Here is a 19280-nt window from a genome sequence, read left to right on the forward strand (position 1 = left end):
TTTCCCATCTACATTCCAATCAAGATCAAATTACATTAGACTTTAATTAAATAAATTATTCTTAAATGATAAAGACACTATGATTAGTTTTAAAATTCTAAAGTTCAGTTCATGTAGAAATTGACTGTTGAAATAATGTTTTACATAGAAACAGAATTTGATGGCAGATAAGAACCACTTGGCCCACGTAGTCTGCTCCTTTTCATGTATCCTTTAGGCAACTTCAATCCTATTTGCTCCTTACATTTCTCTTAAGGATATTCTTATGCCTATCCGAAGCGTGTTTAAATTGTTTCACCGTTTAGCTTCAACAACATTGGATGGGAGGCTTTTCTATTTATCAACTACCCTTTCTGTGAAGTAATTTTTCTTCAAATTTCCTCTAAGTCTACCTCCCTCCAGTTTCAGTGCATGTCCTCGTGTTCTTGTACATCTCTTCCTTTGAAGAATAAGTATTGTTTGCACAACATTCTTTAAGTATTCAGTAATCTAAACATAAAACACAAGATTAATTGGCATCGAAAGTATTTTAAGGCTCTTAGACTTTACATATAACATGATATACAATTTACTTCTAAGACAAACTAATCTGTTCTGCTAGGATGAAGACCTTAGTAAAGGGTGGCAACAGTAATTTTGAAGGATAACACTTTAGCTTGAGCCATTTTTCCTAAATAATGTTATTTTAGAAACAGCTTTTAGAGGAAATGCATTAATCTAAGATCTTGATTTAATGACCCCTTTTTCAACAAGTCCAAATTATTTGTCAAAATCACAATCAAAAATATAAATAGTAAATTGATAAACCCTAACAGACAGCAGGTTCGGACATACTGATGTGCTTGTCAGGATGGCCGAGCGGTCTAAGACACCAGACTCAAGATTCTCCTCTTCCAGTTAATGGTAATTCTGGTCTCTGTAAAGAGGTATAGGTTCAAATCCCACTTCTGACAATACTTTCTTGCTCTTTGGTTATGTTTTACACTCAAAATGACCGACATTGAGAGGTATGCTCAGGACATCCACAGTCTTTAAAACTTTCCTCTCCCAGACATTGATATCTTGATCCCATTTATTTCTAAGCAATATGAAGCACAATGATTGAATGAATTAAAGGGTATAGAAACTGTTAAAGACCTAAGAATTGATCGATTTTCCCATCTACATTCCAATCAAGATCAAATTACATTAGAGTTAAATTAATTTAATTATTCTTAAATGATAAAGACACTATGATTAGTTTTAAAATTCTAAAGTTCAGTTCATGTAGAAATTGACTGTTGAAATAATGTTTTTCATAGAAACAGAATTTGATGGCAGATAAGAACCACTTGGCCCACGTAGTCTGCTCCTTTTCATGTATCCTTTAGGCAACTTCAACCCTATTTGCTCCTTACATTTCTCTTAAGGATATTCTTATGCCTATCCGAAGCGTGTTTAAATTGTTTCACCATTTAGCTTCAACAACATCGGATGGGAGGCTTTTCTTTTTATCAACTACCCTTTCTGTGAAGTAATTTTTCTTCAAATTTCCTCTAAGTCTACCTCCCTCCAGTTTCAGTGCATGTCCTCGTGTTCTTGTACATCTCTTCCTTTGAAGAATAAATATTGTTTGCACAACATTCTTTTAGTATTCAGTAATCTAAACATAAAACACAAGAATAATTGGCATCGAAAGTATTTTAAGGCTCTTAGACTTTACATATAACATGATATTCAATTTTCTTCTAAGACAAACTAATCTGTTCTGCTAGGATGAAGACCTTAGCAAAGGGTGGCAACAGTAATTTTGAAGGATAACACTTTAGCTTGAGCCATTTTTCCTAAATAATGTTATTTAAGAAACAGCTTTTAGAGGAAATGCATTAATCTAAGATCTTGATTTAATGACCCCTTTTTCAACAAGTCCAAATTATTTGTCAAAATCACAATCAAAAATATAAATAGTAAATTGATAAACCCTAACAGACAGCAGGTTCGGACATACTGATGTGCTTGTCAGGATGGCCGAGCGGTCTAAGGCGCCAGACTCAAGATTCTTCTCTTCCAGTTAATGGGAATTCTGGTCTCTGTAAAGAGGCCTGGGTTCAAATCCCACTTCTGACAATATTTTCTTGCTCTTTGGTTATGTTTTACACTCAAAATGACCGACATTGAGAAGTATGCTCAGGACGTCCACAGTCTTTCAATCTTTCCTCTCCCAGACATTGATATCTTGATCACATTTATTTCTAAGCAATATGAAGCACAATGATTGAATGAATTAAAGGGCATAGAAACTTTTAAAGACCTAAGAATTGATCGATTTTGCCATCTGCCTTCCAATCAAGATCAAATTACATTAGAGTTAAATTAATTAAATTATTCTTAAATGATAAAGACACTATGATTAGTTTTAAAATTCTAAAGTTCAGTTCATATAGAAATTGGCTATTGAAATAATGTATTACATAGAAACAGAATTTGATGGCAGATAAGAACCACTTGGCCCATGTAGTCTGCTCCTTTTCATGTATCCTTTAGGCAACTTCAACCCTCTTTGCTCCTTAAATTTCTCTTAAGGATATTCTTATGCCTATCCGAAGCGTGTTTAAATTGTTTCACCGTTTAGCTTCAACAACATTGGATGGGAGGCTTTTCTATTTATCAACTACCCTTTCTGTGAAGTAATTTTTCTTCAAATTTCCTCTAAGTCTACCTCCCTCCAGTTTCAGTGCATGTCCTCGTGTTCTTGTACATCTCTTCCTTTGAAGAATAAGTATTGTTTGCACAACATTCTTTAAGTATTCAGTAATCTAAACATAAAACACAAGATTAATTGGCATCGAAAGTATTTTAAGGCTCTTAGACTTTACATATAACATGATATACAATTTACTTCTAAGACAAACTAATCTGTTCTGCTAGGATGAAGACCTTAGTAAAGGGTGGCAACAGTAATTTTGAAGGATAACACTTTAGCTTGAGCCATTTTTCCTAAATAATGTTATTTTAGAAACAGCTTTTAGAGGAAATGCATTAATCTAAGATCTTGATTTAATGACCCCTTTTTCAACAAGTCCAAATTATTTGTCAAAATCACAATCAAAATTATAAATAGTAAAATGATAAACCCTAACAGGAAGCAGGTTTGGATATACTGATGTGCTTGTCAGGATGGCCTAAGGCGCCAGACTCAAGATTCTACTCTTCCAGTTAATGGGAATTCTGGTCTCTGTAAAGAGGCGTGGGTTCAAATCCCACTTCTGACAATATTTTCTTACTCTTTGGTTATGTTTTACACTCAAAATGACCGACATTGAAAAGTATGCTCAGGACATCCACAGTCTTTCAATCTTTCCTCTCCCAGACATTGATATCTTGATCCCATTTATTTCTAAGCAATATGAAGCACAATGATTGAATGAATTAAAGGGCATAGAAACTTTTAAAGACCTAAGAATTGATCGATTTTCCCATCTGCATTCCAATCAAGATCAAATTACATTAGAGTTAAATTAATTAAATTATTCTTAAATGATAAAGACACTATGATTAGTTTTAAAATTCTAAAGTTCAGTTCATATAGAAATTGGCTATTGAAATAATGTATTACATAGAAACAGAATTTGATGGCAGATAAGAACCACTTGGCCCATGTAGTCTTCTCCTTTTCATGTATCCTTTAGGCAACTTCAACCATATTTGCTCCTTACATTTCTCTTAAGGGTATTCTTATGCCTATCCGAAGCGTGTTTAAATTGTTTCACCGTTTAGCTTCAACAACATTGGATGGGAGGCTTTTCTATTTATCAACTACCCTTTCTGTGAAGTAATTTTTCTTCAAATTTCCTCTAAGTCTATCTCTCTCCAGTTTCAGTGCATGTCCTCGTGTTCTTGTACATCTCTTCCTTTGAAGAATAAGTATTGTTTGCACAACATTCTTTTAGTATTCAGTAATCTAAACATAAAACACAAGAATAATTGGCATCGAAAGTATTTTAAGGCTCTTAGACTTTACATATAACATGATATACAATTTACTTCTAAGACAAACTACTCTGTTCTGCTAGGATGAAGACCTTAGTAAAGGGTGGCAACAGTAATTTTGAAGGATAACACTTTAGCTTGAGCCATTTTTCCTAAATAATGTTATTTTAGAAACAGCTTTTAGAGGAAATGCATTAATCTAAGATCTTGATTTAATGACCCCTTTTTCAACAAGTCCAAATTATTTGTCAAAATCACAATCAAAAATATAAATAGTAAATTGATAAACCCTAACAGACAGCAGGTTCGGACATACTGATGTGCTTGTCAGGATGGCCGAGCGGTCTAAGGCGCCAGACTCAAGATTCTTCTCTTCCAGTTAATGGGAATTCTGGTCTCTGTAAAGAGGCCTGGGTTCAAATCCCACTTCTGACAATATTTTCTTGCTCTTTGGTTATGTTTTACACTCAAAATGACCGACATTGAGAAGTATGCTCAGGACGTCCACAGTCTTTCAATCTTTCCTCTCCCAGACATTGATATCTTGATCCCATTTATTTCTAAGCAATATGAAGCACAATGATTGAATGAATTAAAGGGCATAGAAACTGTTAAAGACCTAAGAATTGATCGATTTTCCCATCTACATTCCAATCAAGATCAAATTACATTAGACTTAAATTAAATAAATTATTCTTAAATGATAAAGACACTATGATTAGTTTTAAAATTCTAAAGTTCAGTTCATGTAGAAATTGACTGTTGAAATAATGTTTTACATAGAAACAGAATTTGATGGCAGATAAGAACCACTTGGCCCACGTAGTCTGCTCCTTTTCATGTATCCTTTAGGCAACTTCAATCCTATTTGCTCCTTACATTTCTCTTAAGGATATTCTTATGCCTATCCCAAGCGTGTTTAAATTGTTTTACCATTTAGCTTCAACAACATCGGATGGGAGGCTTTTCTATTTATCAACTACCCTTTCTGTGAAGTAATTTTTCTTCAAATTTCCTCTAAGTCTACCTCTCTCCAGTTTCAGTGCATGTCATCGTGTTCTTGTACATCTCTTCCTTTGAAGAATAAATATTGTTTGCACAACATTCTTTTAGTATTCAGTAATCTAAACATAAAACACAAGAATAATTGGCATCGAAAGTATTTTAAGGCTCTTAGACTTTACATATAACGTGATATAAAATTTACTTCTAAGACAAACTAATCTGTTCTGCTAGGATGAAGACCTTAGTAAAGGGTGACAACAGTAATTTTGAAGGATAACACTTTAGCTTGAGCCATTTTTCCTAAATAATGTTATTTAAGAAACAGCTTTTAGAGGAAATGCATTAATCTAATATCTTGATTTAATGACCCCTTTTTCAACAAGGCCAAATTATTTGTCAAAATCACAATCAAAAATATAAATAGTAAAATGATAAACCCTAACAGGAAGCAGGTTTGGACATACTGATGTGCATGTCAGGATGGCGGAGCGGTCTAAGACACCAGACTCAAGATTCTACTCTTCCAGTTAATAGGAATTCTGGTCTCTGTAAAGAGGTATAGGTTCAAATCCCACTTCTGACAATATATTTTTGCTCTTTGGTTATGTTTTACACTCAAAATGACTGACATTGAGAAGTATGCTCAGGACATCCACAGTCTTTCAATCTTTCCTCTCCCAGACATTGATATCTTGATCCCATTTATTTCTAAGCAATATGAAGCACAATGATTGAATGAATTAAAGGGCATAGAAACTTTTAAAGACCTAAGAATTGATCGATTTTCCCATCTACATTCCAATCAAGATCAAATTACATTAGACTTAAATTAATTAAATTATTCTTAAATGATAAAGACACTATGATTAGTTTTAAAATTCTAAAGTTCAGTTCATGTAGAAATTGGTGGTTGAAATAATGTTTTACATAGAAACAGAATTTGATGGCAGATAAGAACCACTTGGCCCACGTAGTCTGCAACTTTTCATGTATCCTTTAGGTAACTTCAACCCTATTTGCTCCTTACATTTCTTTTAAGGATATTCTTATGCCTATCCGAAGCGTATTTGAATTGTTTCACCATTTAGCTTCAACAACATCGGATGGGAGGCTTTTCTATTTATCAATTACCCTTTCTGTGAAGTAATTTTTCTTCAAATTTCCTCTAAGTCTACCTCCCTTCAGTTTCAGTGCATGTCCTTATGTTCTTGTACATCTCTTCCTTTGAAGAATAAATATTGTTTGTACAACATTCTTTTAGTATTCAGTAATCTAAACATAAAACACAAGAATAATTGGCATCGAAAGTATTTTAAGGCTCTTAGACTTTACATATAACATGATATACAATTTTCTTCTAAGACAAACTAATCTGTTCTGCTAGGATGAAGACCTCAGTAAAGGGTGGCAACAGTAATTTTGAAGGATAACACTTTAGCTTGAGCCATTTTTCCTAAATAATGTTATTTAAGAAACAGCTTTTAGAGGAAATGCATAAATCTAAGATCTTGATTTAATGACCCCTTTTTCAACAAGTCCAAATTATTTGTCAAAATCACAATCAAAAATATAAATAGTAAAATGAAAAACCCTAACAGGAAGCAGGTTCGGATGTGCTGAATGCTTGTCAGGATGGCCGAGTGGTCTAAGGCGCCAGACTCAAGATTCTACTCTTCCAGTTAATGGGAATTCTGGTCTCTGTAAAGAGGCGTGGGTTCAAATCCCACTTCTGAAAATACTTTCTTACTCTTTGGTTATGTTTTACACTCAAAATGACCGACATTGAGAAGTATGCTCAGGACATCCACAGTCTTTCAATCTTTCCTCTCCCAAACATTGATATCTTGATCCCATTTATTTCTAAGCAATATGAAGCACAATGATTGAATGAATTAAAGGGCATAGAAACTTTTAAAGACCTAAGAATTGATCGATTTTGCCATCTGCCTTCCAATCAAGATCAAATTACATTAGAGTTAAATTAATTAAATTATTCTTAAATGATAAAGACACTATGATTAGTTTTAAAATTCTAAAGTTCAGTTCATATAGAAATTGGCTATTGAAATAATGTATTACATAGAAACAGAATTTGATGGCAGATAAGAACCACTTGGCCCATGTAGTCTGCTTCTTTTCATGTATCCTTTAGGCAACTTCAACCCTCTTTGCTCCTTAAATTTCTCTTAAGGATATTCTTATGCCTATCCGAAGCGTGTTTAAATTGTTTCACCGTTTAGCTTCAACAACATTGGATGGGAGGCTTTTCTATTTATCAACTACCCTTTCTGTGAAGTAATTTTTCTTCAAATTTCCTCTAAGTCTACCTCCCTCCAGTTTCAGTGCATGTCCTCGTGTTCTTGTACATCTCTTCCTTTGAATAAGTATTGTTTGCACAACATTCTTTAAGTATTCAGTAATCTAAACATAAAACACAAGATTAATTGGCATCGAAAGTATTTTAAGGCTCTTAGACTTTACATATAACATGATATTCAATTTACTTCTAAGACAAACTAATCTGTTCTGCTAGGATGAAGACCTTAGTAAAGGGTGGCAACAGTAATTTTGAAGGATAACACTTTAGCTTGAGCCATTTTTCCTAAATAATGTTATTTTAGAAACAGCTTTTAGAGGAAATGCATTAATCTAAGATCTTGATTTAAAGACCCCTTTTTCAACAAGTCCAAATTATTTGTCAAAATCACAATCAAAAATATAAATAGTAAATTGATAAACCCTAACAGACAGCAGGTTCGGACATACTGATGTGCTTGTCAGGATGGCCGAGCGGTCTAAGACACCAGACTCAAGATTCTCCTCTTCCAGTTAATGGTAATTCTGGTCTCTGTAAAGAGGTATAGGTTCAAATCCCACTTCTGACAATATTTTCTTGCTCTTTGGTTATGTTTTACACTCAAAATGACCGACATTGAGAGGTATGCTCAGGACATCCACAGTCTTTCAAACTTTCCTCTCCCAGACATTGATATCTTGATCCCATTTATTTCTAAGCAATATGAAGCACAATGATTGAATGAATTAAAGGGTATAGAAACTGTTAAAGACCTAAGAATTGATCGATTTTCCCATCTACATTCCAATCAAGATCAAATTACATTAGAGTTAAATTAATTTAATTATTCTTAAATGATAAAGACACTATGATTAGTTTTAAAATTCTAAAGTTCAGTTCATATAGAAATTGGCTATTGAAATAATGTATTACATAGAAACAGAATTTAATGGCAGATAAGAACCACTTGGCCCATGTAGTCTGCTCCTTTTCATGTATCCTTTAGGCAACTTCAACCATATTTGCTCCTTACATTTCTCTTAAGGATATTGTTATGCCTATCCGAAGCGTGTTTAAATTGTTTCACCGTTTAGCTTCAACAACATTGGATGGGAGGCTTTTCTATTTATCAACTACCCTTTCTGTGAAGTAATTTTTCTTCAAATTTCCTCTAAGTCTACCTCCCTCCAGTTTCAGTGCATGTCCTCGTGTTCTTGTACATCTCTTCCTTTGAAGAATAAGTATTGTTTGCACAACATTCTTTTAGTATTCAGTAATCTAAACATAAAACACAAGAATAATTGGCATCGAAAGTATTTTAAGGCTCTTAGACTTTACATATAACATGATATACAATTTACTTCTAAGACAAACTAATCTGTTCTGCTAGGATGAAGACCTTAGTAAAGGGTGGCAACAGTAATTTTGAAGGATAACACTTTAGCTTGAGCTTTTTTCCTAAATAATGTTATTTAAGAAACAGCTTTTAGAGGAAATGCATTAGTTGAAGATCTTGATTTAATGACCCCTTTTTCAACAAGTCGAAATTATTTGTCAAAATCACAATCAAAAATATAAATAGTAAAATGATAAACCCTAACAGGAAGCAGGTTTGGAAATACTGATGTGCTTGTCAGGATGGCCGAGCGGTCTGAGGCGCCAGACTCAAGGTTCTACTTTTTCAGTTAATGGTGATTCTGGTCTCTGTAAAGAGGTATAGGTTCAAATCCCACTTCTGACAATATTTTCTTGCTCTTTGGTTATGTTTTACACTCAAAATGACCGACATTGAGAGGTATGCTCAGGACATCCACAGTCTTTCAATCTTTCCTCTCCCAGACATTGATATCTTGATCCCATTTATTTCTAAGCAATATGAAGCACAATGATTGAATGAATTAAAGGGCATAGAAACTGTTAAAGACCTAAGAATTGATCGATTTTCCCATCTACATTCCAATCAAGATCAAATTACATTAGACTTAAATTAATTAAATTATTCTTAAATGATAAAGACACTATGATTAGTTTTAAAATTCTAAAGTTCAGTTCATGTAGAAATTGGCGGTTGAAATAATGTATTACATAGAAACAGAATTTGATGGCAGATAAGAACCACTTGGCCCACGTATTCTGCTCCTTTTCATGTATCCTTTAGGCAACTTCAAACCTATTTGCTCCTTACATTTCTCTTAAGGATATTCTTATGCCTATCCCAAGCGTGTTTAAATTGTTTCACCATTTAGCTTCAACAACATCGGATGGGAGGCTTTTCTATTTATCAACTACCCTTTCTGTGAAGTAATTTTTCTTCAAATTTCCTCTAAGTCTACCTCCCTCCAGTTTCAGTGCATGTCCTCGTGTTCTTGTACATCTCTTCCTTTGAAGAATAAGTATTGTTTGCACAACATTCTTTTAGTATTCAGTAATCTAAACATAAAACACAAGAATAATTGGCATCGAAAGTATTTTAAGGCTCTTAGACTTTACATATAACGTGATATACAATTTACTTCTAAGACAAACTAATCTGTTCTGCTAGGATGAAGACCTTAGTAAAGGGTGGCAACAGTAATTTTGAAGGATAACACGTTAGCTTGAGCCATTTTTCCTAAGTAATGTTATTTAAGAAACAGCTTTTAGAGGAAATGCATTAATCTAAGATCTTGATTTAATGACCCCTTTTTCAACAAGGCCAAATTATTTGTCAAAATCACAATCAAAAATATAAATAGTAAAATGATAAACCCTAACAGGAAGCAGGTTTGGACATACTGATGTGCTTGTCAGGATGGCCGAGCGGTCTAAGACACCAGACTCAAGATTCTACTCTTCCAGTTAATGGTAATTCTGGTCTCTGTAAAGAGGTATAGGTTCAAATCCCACTTCTGACAATATTTTCTTGCTCTTTGGTTATGTTTTACACTCAAAATGACCGACATTGAGAAGTATGCTCAGGACATCCACAGTCTTTCAATCTTTCCTCTCCCAGACATTGATATCTTGATCCCATTTATTTCTAAGCAATGTGAAGCACAATGATTGAATGAATTAAAGGGTATAGAAACTGTTAAAGACCTAAGAATTGATCGATTTTCCCATCTACATTCCAATCAAGATCAAATTACATTAGAGTTAAATTAATTTAATTATTCTTAAATGATAAAGACACTATGATTAGTTTTAAAATTCTAAAGTTCTGTTCATATAGAAATTGGCTATTGAAATAATGTATTACATAGAAACAGAATTTGATGGCAGATAAGAACCACTTGGCCCATGTAGTCTGCTCCTTTTCATGTATCCTTTAGGCAACTTCAACCATATTTGCTCCTTACATTTCTCTTAAGGATATTCTTATGCCTATCCGAAGCGTGTTTAAATTGTTTCACCGTTTAGCTTCAACAACATTGGATGGGAGACTTTTCTATTTATCAACTACCCTTTCTGTGAAGTAATTTTTCTTCAAATTTCCTCTAAGTCTACCTCCCTCCAGTTTCAGTGCATGTCCTCGTGTTCTTGTACATCTCTTCCTTTGAAGAATAAGTATTGTTTGCACAACATTCTTTCAGTATTCAGTAATCTAAACATAAAACACAAGAATAATTGGCATCGAAAGTATTTTAAGGCTCTTAGACTTTACATATAACATGATATACAATTTACTTCTAAGATAAACTAATCTGTTCTGCTAGGATGAAGACCTTAGTAAAGGGTGGCAACAGTAATTTTGAAGGATAACACTATAGCTTGAGCTTTTTTCCTAAATAATGTTATTTAAGAAACAGCTTTTAGAGGAAATGCATTAATCAAAGATCTTGATTTAATGACCCCTTTTTCAACAAGTCGAAATTATTTGTCAAAATCACAATCAAAAATATAAATAGTAAAATGATAAACCCTAACAGGAAGCAGGTTTGGAAATGCTGATGTGCTTGTCAGGATGGCCGAGCGGTCTGAGGCGCTAGTCTCAAGGTTCTACTTTTTCAGTTAATGGTGATTCTGGTCTCTGTAAAGAGGTATAGGTTCAAATCCCACTTCTGACAATATTTTCTTGCTCTTTGGTTATGTTTTACACTCAAAATGACCGACATTGAGTGGTATGCTCAGGACATCCACAGTCTTTCAATCTTTCCTCTCCCAGACATTGATATCTTGATCCCATTTATTTCTAAGCAATATGAAGCACAATGATTGAATGAATTAAAGGGTATAGAAACTGTTAAAGACCTAAGAATTGATCGATTTTCCCATCTACATTCCAATCAAGATCAAATTACATTAGAGTTAAATTAATTTAATTATTCTTAAATGATAAAGACACTATGATTAGTTTTAAAATTCTAAAGTTCAGTTCATATAGAAATTGGCTATTGAAATAATGTATTACATAGAAACAGAATTTGATGGCAGATAAGAACCACTTGGCCCATGTAGTCTGCTCCTTTTCATGTATCCTTTAGGCAACTTCAACCATATTTGCTCCTTACATTTCTCTTAAGGATATTCTTATGCCTATCCGAAGCGTGTTTAAATTGTTTCACCATTTAGCTTCAACAACATTGGATGGGAGGCTTTTCTATTTATCAACCACCCTTTCTGTGAAGTAATTTTTCTTCAAATTTCCTCTAAGTCTACCTCCCTCCAGTTTCAGTGCATGTCCTCGTGTTCTTGTACATCTCTTCCATTGAAGAATAAGTATTGTTTGCACAACATTCTTTTAGTATTCAGTAATCTAAACATAAAACACAAGAATAATTGGCATCGAAAGTATTTTAAGGCTCTTAGACTTTACATATAACGTGATATACAATTTACTTCTAAGACAAACTAATCTGTTCTGCTAGGATGAAGACCTTAGTAAAGGGTAGCAACAGTAATTTTGAAGGATAACACTTTAGCTTGAGCCATTTTTCCTAAATAATGTTATTTAAGAAACAGCTTTTAGAGGAAATGCATTAATCTAAGATCTTGATTTAATGACCTCTTTTTCAACAAGGCCAAATTATTTGTCAAAATCACAATCAAAAATATAAATAGTAAAATGATAAACCCTAACAGGAAGCAGGTTTGGACATACTGATGTGCTTGTCAGGATGGCCGAGCGGACTAATACATCAGACTCAAGATTCTACTCTTCCAGTTAATGGGAATTCTGGTCTCTGTAAAGAGGCGTAGGTTCAAATCCCACTTCTGACAATATATTTTTGCTCTTTGGTTATGTTTTACACTCAAAATGACTGACATTGAGAAGTATGCTCAGGACATCCACAGTCTTTCAATCTTTCCTCTCCCAGACATTGATATCTTGATCCCATTTATTTCTAAGCAATATGAAGCACAATGATTGAATGAATTAAAGGGCATAGAAACTTTTAAAGACCTAAGAATTGATCGATTTTCCCATCTACATTCCAATCAAGATCAAATTACATTAGACTTAAATTAATTAAATTATTCTTAAATGATAAAGACACTATGATTAGTTTTAAAATTCTAAAGTTCAGTTCATGTAGAAATTGGCGGTTGAAATAATGTTTTACATAGAAACAGAATTTGATGGCAGATAAGAACCACTTGGCCCACGTAGTCTGCTACTTTTCATGTATCCTTTAGGCAACTTCAACCCTATTTGCTCCTTACATTTCTTTTAAGGATATTCTTATGCCTATCCCAAGCGTATTTAAATTGTTTCACCATTTAGCTTCAACAACATCGGATGGGAGGCTTTTCTATTTATCAACTACCCTTTCTGTGAAGTAATTTTTCTTCAAATTTCCTCTAAGTCTACCTCCCTCCAGTTTCAGTGCATGTCCTCGTGTTCTTGTACATCTCTTCCTTTGAAGAATAAGTATTGTTTGCACAACATTCTTTTAGTATTCAGTAATCTAAACATAAAACACAAGAATAATTGGCATCGAAAGTATTTTAAGGTTCTTAGACTTTACATATAACATGATATACAATTTACTTCTAAGACAAACTAATCTGTTCTGCTAGGATGAAGACCTTAGTAAAGGGTGGCAACAGTAATTTTGAAGGATAACACTTTAGCTTGAGCCATTTTTCCTAAATAATGTTATTTTAGAAACAGCTTTTAGAGGAAATGCATTAATCTAAGATCTTGATTTAATGACCCCTTTTTCAACAAGTCGAAATTATTTGTCAAAATCACAATCAAAAATATAAATAGTAAAATGATAAACCCTAACAGGAAGCAGGTTTGGACATACTGATGTGCTTGTCAGGATGGCCGAGCGGTCTAAGACACCAGACTCAAGATTCTACTCTTCCAGTTAATGGGAATTCTGGTCTCTATAAAGAGGTGTAGGTTCAAATCCCACTTCTGACAATATATTTTTGCTCTTTGGTTATGTTTTACACTCAAAATGACTGACATTGAGAAGTATGCTCAGGACATCCACAGTCTTTCAATCTTTCCTCTCCCAGACATTGATATCTTGATCCCATTTATTTCTAAGCAATATGAAGCACCATGATTGAATGAATTAAAGGGAATAGAAACTTTTAAAGACCTAAGAATTGATCAATTTTCCCATCTACATTCCAATCAAGATCAAATTACATTAGAGTTAAATTAATTAAATTATTCTTAAATGATAAAGACACTATGATTAGTTTTAAAATTCTAAAGTTCAGTTCATGTAGAAAATGGCTATTGAAATAATGTATTACATAGAAACAGAATTTGATGGCAGATAAGAACCACTTGGCCCATGTAGTCTGCTCCTTTTCATGTATCATTTAGGCAACTTCAACCCTATTTGCTCCTTACATTTCTCTTAAGGATATTCTTATGCCTATCCGAAGCATGTTTAAATTGTTTCACCATTTAGCTTCAACAACATCAGATGGGAGGCTTTTCTATTTATCAACTACCCTTTCTGTGAAGTAATTTTTCATCAAATTTCCTCTAAGTCTACCTCCCTCCAGTTTCAGTGCATGTCCTCGTGTTCTTGTACATCTCTTCCTTTGAAGAATAAGTATTGTTTGCACAACATTCTTTTAGTATTCAGTAATCTAAACATAAAACACAAGAATAATTGGCATTGAAAGTATTTTAAGGCTCTTAGACTTTACATATAACGTGATATACAATTTACTTCTAAGACAAACTAATCTGTTCTGCTAGGATGAAGACCTTAGTAAAGGGTGGCAACAGTAATTTTGAAGGATAACACTTTAGCTTGAGCCATTTTTCCTAAATAATGTTATTTTAGAAACAGCTTTTAGAGGAAATGCATTAATCTAAGATCTTGATTTAATGACCCCTTTTTCAACAAGTCCAAATTATTTGTCAAAATCACAATCAAAAATATAAATAATAAATTGATAAACCCTAACAGACAGCAGGTTCAGACATACTGATGTGCTTGTCAGGATGGCCGAGCGGTCTAAGGCGCCAGACTCAAGATTCTACTCTTCCAGTTAATGGGAATTCTGGTCTCTGTAAAGAGGCGTGGGTTCAAATCCCACTTCTGACAATATTTTCTTGCTCTTTGGTTATGTTTTACACTCAAAATGACCAACATTGAGAAGTTTGCTCAGGACATCCACAGTCTTTCAATCTTTCCTCTCCCAGACATTGATATCTTGATCCCATTTATTTCTAAGCAATATGAAGCACAATGATTGAATGAATTAAAGGGCATAGAAACTGTTAAAGACCTAAGAATTGATCGGTTTTTCCATCTACATTCCAATCAAGATCAAATTACATTAGACTTAAATTAATTAAATTATTCTTAAATGATAAAGACACTATGATTAGTTTTAAAATTCTAAAGTTCAGTTCATGTAGAAATTGACTGTTGAAATAATATATTACATAGAAACAGAATTTGATGGCAGATAAGAACCACTTGGCCCACGTAGTCTGCTCCTTTTCATGTATCCTTTAGGCAACTTCAATCCTATTTGCTCCTTACATTTCTCTTAAGGATATTCTTATGCCTATCCCAAGCGTGTTTAAATTGTTTCACCATTTAGCTTCAACAACATTGGATGGGAGGCTTTTCTATTTATCAACTACCCTTTCTGTGAAGTAATTTTTCTTCAAATTTCCTCTAAGTCTACCTCCCTCCAGTTTCAGTGCATGTCCTCGTGTTCTTGTACATCTCTTCCTTTGAAGAATAAGTATTGTTTGCACAACATTCTTTTAGTATTCAGTAATCTAAACATAAAACACAAGAATAATTGGCATCGAAAGTATTTTAAGGCTCTTAGACTTTACATATAACATGATATACAATTTACTTCTAAGACAAACTAATCTGTTCTGCTAGGATGAAGACCTTAGTAAAGGGTGGCAACAGTAATTTTGAAGGATAAAACTTTAGCTTGAGCAATTTTTCCTAAATAATGTTATTTAAGAAACAGCTTTTAGAGGAAATGCATTAATCTAAGATCTTGATTTAATGACCCCTTTTTCAACAAGGCCAAATTATTTGTCAAAATCACAATCAAAAATATAAATAGTAAAATGATAAACCCTAACAGGAAGCAGGTTTGGACATACTGATGTGCTTGTCCGGTTGGACGAGCGGTCTAAGACACCAAACTCAAGTTTCTACTCTTCCAGTTAATGGGAATTCTGGTCTCTATAAAGAGGCGTAGGTTCAAATCCCACTTCTGACAATATATTTTTGCTCTTTGGTTATGTTTTACACTCAAAATGACTGACATTGAGAAGTATGCTCAGGACATCCACAGTCTTTCAATCTTTCCTCTCCCAGACATTGATATCTTGATCCCATTTATTTCTAAGCAATATGAAGCACAATGATTGAATGAATTAAAGGGCATAGAAACTTTTAAAGACCTAAGAATTGATCAATTTTCCCATCTACATTCCAATCAAGATCAAATTACATTAGAGTTAAATTAATTAAATTATTCTTAAATGATAAAGACACTATGATTAGTTTTAAAATTCTAAAGTTCAATTCATGTAGAAATTGGCTATTGAAATAATGTATTACATAGAAACAGAATTTGATGGCAGATAAGAACCACTTGGCCCATGTAGTCTGCTCCTTTTCATGTATCATTTAGGCAACTTCAACCCTATTTGCTCCTTACATTTCTCTTAAGGATATTCTTATGCCTATCCGAAGCGTGTTTAAATTGTTTCACCATTTAGCTTCAACAACATCGGATGGGAGGCTTTTCTATTTATCAACTACCCTTTCTGTGAAGTAATTTTTCATCAAATTTCCTCTAAGTCTACCTCCCTCCAGTTTCAGTGCATGTCCTCGTGTTCTTGTACATCTCTTCCTTTGAAGAATAAGTATTGTTTGCACAACATTCTTTTAGTATTCAGTAATCTAAACATAAAACACAAGAATAATTGGCATTGAAAGTATTTTAAGGCTCTTAGACTTTACATATAACGTGATAAACAATTTACTTCTAAGACAAACTAATCTGTTCTGCTAGGAAGAAGACCTTAGTAAAGGGTGGCAACAGTAATTTTGAAGGATAACACTTTAGCTTGAGCCATTTTTCCTAAATAATGTTATTTAAGAAACAGCTTTTAGAGGAAATGCATTAATCTAAGATCTTGATTTAATGACCCCATTTTCAACAAGGCCAAATTATTTGTCAAATCACAATCAAAAATATAAATAGTAAAATGATAAACCCTAACAGGAAGCAGGTTTGGACATACTGACGTGCATGTCAGGATGGCCGAGCGGTCTAAGACACCAGACTCAAGATTCTACTCTTCCAGTTAATGGGAATTCTGGTCTCTGTAAAGAGGCGTAGGTTCAAATCCCACTTCTGACAATATATTCATGCTCTTTGGTTATGTTTTACACTCAAAATGACCGACATTGAGAAGTATGCTCAGGACATCCACAGTCTTTCAATCTTTCCTCTCCCAGACATTGATATCTTGATCCCATTTATTTCTAAGCAATATGAAGCACAATGATTGAATGAATTAAAGGGCATAGAAACTTTTAAAGACCTAAGAATTGATCAATTTTCCCATCTACATTCCAATCAAGATCAAATTACATTAGAGTTAAATTAATTAAATTATTCTTAAATGATAAAGACACTATGATTAGTTTTAAAATTCTAAAGTTCAGTTCATGTAGAAATTGACTGTTGAAATAATGTATTACATAGAAACAGAATTTGATGGCAGATAAGAACCACTTGGCCCACGTAGTCTGCAGCTTTTCATGTATCCTTTAGGCAACTTCAATCCTATTTGCTCCTTACATTTCTCTTAAGGATATTCTTATGCCTATCCCAAGCGTGTTTAAATTGTTTCACCATTTAGCTTCAACAACATCGGATGGGAGGCTTTTCTATTTATCAACTACCCTTTCTGTGAAGTAATTTTTCTTCAAATTTCCTCTAAGTCTACCTCCCTCCAGTTTCAGTGCATGTCCTCGTGTTCTTGTACATCTCTTCCTTTGAAGAATAAGTATTGTTTGCACAACATTCTTTTAGTATTCAGTAATCTAAACATAAAACACAAGAATAATTGGCATTGAAAGTATTTTAAGGCTCTTAGACTTTACATATAACGTGATATACAATTTACTTCTAAGACAAACTAATCTGTTCTGCTAGGATGAAGACCTTAGTAAAGGGTGGCAACAGTAATTTTGAAGGATAACACTTTAGCTTGAGCCATTTTTCCTAAATAATGTTATTTTAGAAACAGCTTTTAGAGGAAATGCATTAATCTAAGATCTTGATTTAATGACCCCTTTTTCAACAAGTCCAAATTATTTGTCAAAATCACAATCAAAAATATAAATAGTAAATTGATAAACCCTAACAGACAGCAGGTTCAGACATACTGATGTGCTTGTCAGGATGGCCGAGCGGTCTAAGGCGCCAGACTCAAGATTCTACTCTTCCAGTTAATGGGAATTCTGGTCTCTGTAAAGAGGCGTGGGTTCAAATCCCACTTCTGACAATATTTTCTTGCTCTTTGGTTATGTTTTACACTCAAAATGACCAACATTGAGAAGTATGCTCAGGACATCCACAGTCTTTCAATCTTTCCTCTCCCAGACATTGATATCTTGATCCCATTTATTTCTCAGCAATATGAAGCACAATGATTGAATGAATTAAAGGGCATATAAACTTTTAAAGACCTAAGAATTGATCGATTTTCCCATCTGCATTCCAATCAAGATCAAATTACATTAGAGTTAAATTAATTAAATTATTCTTAAATGATAAAGACACTATGATTAGTTTTAAAATTCTAAAGTTCAGTTCATATAGAAATTGGCTATTGAAATAATGTATTACATAGAAACAGAATTTGATGGCAGATAAGAACCACTTGGCCCATGTAGTCTGCTCCTTTTCATGTATCCTTTAGGCAACTTCAACCATATTTGCTCCTTACATTTCTCTTAAGGATATTCTTATGCCTATCCGAAGCGTGTTTAAATTGTTTCACCGTTTAGCTTCAACAACATTGGATGGGAGGCTTTTCTATTTATCAACTACCCTTTCTGTGAAGTAATTTTTCTTCAAATTTCCTCTAAGTCTACCTCCCTCCAGTTTCAGTGCATGTCCTCGTGTTCTTGTACATCTCTTCCTTTGAAGAATAAGTATTGTTTGCACAACATTCTTTTAGTATTCAGTAATCTAAACATAAAACACAAGAATAATTGGCATCGAAAGTATTTTAAGGCTCTTAGACTTTACATATAACATGATATACAATTTACTTCTAAGACAATCTAATCTGTTCTGCTAGGATGAAGACCTTAGTAAAGGGTGGCAACAGTAATTTTGAAGGATAACACTTTAGCTTGAGCCATTTTTCCTAAATAATGTTATTTTAGAAACAGCTTTTAGAGGAAATGCATTAATCTAAGATCTTGATTTAATGACCCCTTTTTCAACAAGTCCAAATTATTTGTCAAAATCACAATCAAAAATATAAATAGTAAATTGATAAACCCTAACAGACAGCAGGTTCGGGCATACTGATGTGCTTGTC

General features: G+C 33.5%; 5 non-coding genes across 5 annotated transcripts; all 5 read left to right on the top strand.

Annotated features, from left to right (window-relative positions):
- Positions 1-1997: 1997 nt before the first annotated feature.
- On the top strand, positions 1998-2106 carry TRNAL-CAA (transfer RNA leucine (anticodon CAA)). Its single transcript has 2 exons — positions 1998-2035; positions 2061-2106. It is a non-coding gene; the product is annotated as a tRNA-Leu (tRNA).
- Positions 2107-4295: 2189 nt separating this feature from the next.
- On the top strand, positions 4296-4404 carry TRNAL-CAA (transfer RNA leucine (anticodon CAA)). Its single transcript has 2 exons — positions 4296-4333; positions 4359-4404. It is a non-coding gene; the product is annotated as a tRNA-Leu (tRNA).
- A 2196-nt stretch (positions 4405-6600) lies between these two features.
- Positions 6601-6709, top strand: TRNAL-CAA (transfer RNA leucine (anticodon CAA)). The gene is made up of 2 exons: positions 6601-6638; positions 6664-6709. It is a non-coding gene; the product is annotated as a tRNA-Leu (tRNA).
- A 7957-nt stretch (positions 6710-14666) lies between these two features.
- TRNAL-CAA (transfer RNA leucine (anticodon CAA)) lies at positions 14667-14775 on the top strand. The gene is made up of 2 exons: positions 14667-14704; positions 14730-14775. It is a non-coding gene; the product is annotated as a tRNA-Leu (tRNA).
- A 3349-nt stretch (positions 14776-18124) lies between these two features.
- Positions 18125-18233, top strand: TRNAL-CAA (transfer RNA leucine (anticodon CAA)). Its single transcript has 2 exons — positions 18125-18162; positions 18188-18233. It is a non-coding gene; the product is annotated as a tRNA-Leu (tRNA).
- The last annotated feature ends 1047 nt before the right edge of the window (positions 18234-19280 follow it).

This window comes from Taudactylus pleione, unplaced genomic scaffold (genome assembly GCF_031769625.1).
Source record: "Taudactylus pleione unplaced genomic scaffold, aTauple2 ptg000612l, whole genome shotgun sequence".
Taxonomy (NCBI): Eukaryota; Metazoa; Chordata; class Amphibia; order Anura; family Myobatrachidae; genus Taudactylus; species Taudactylus pleione.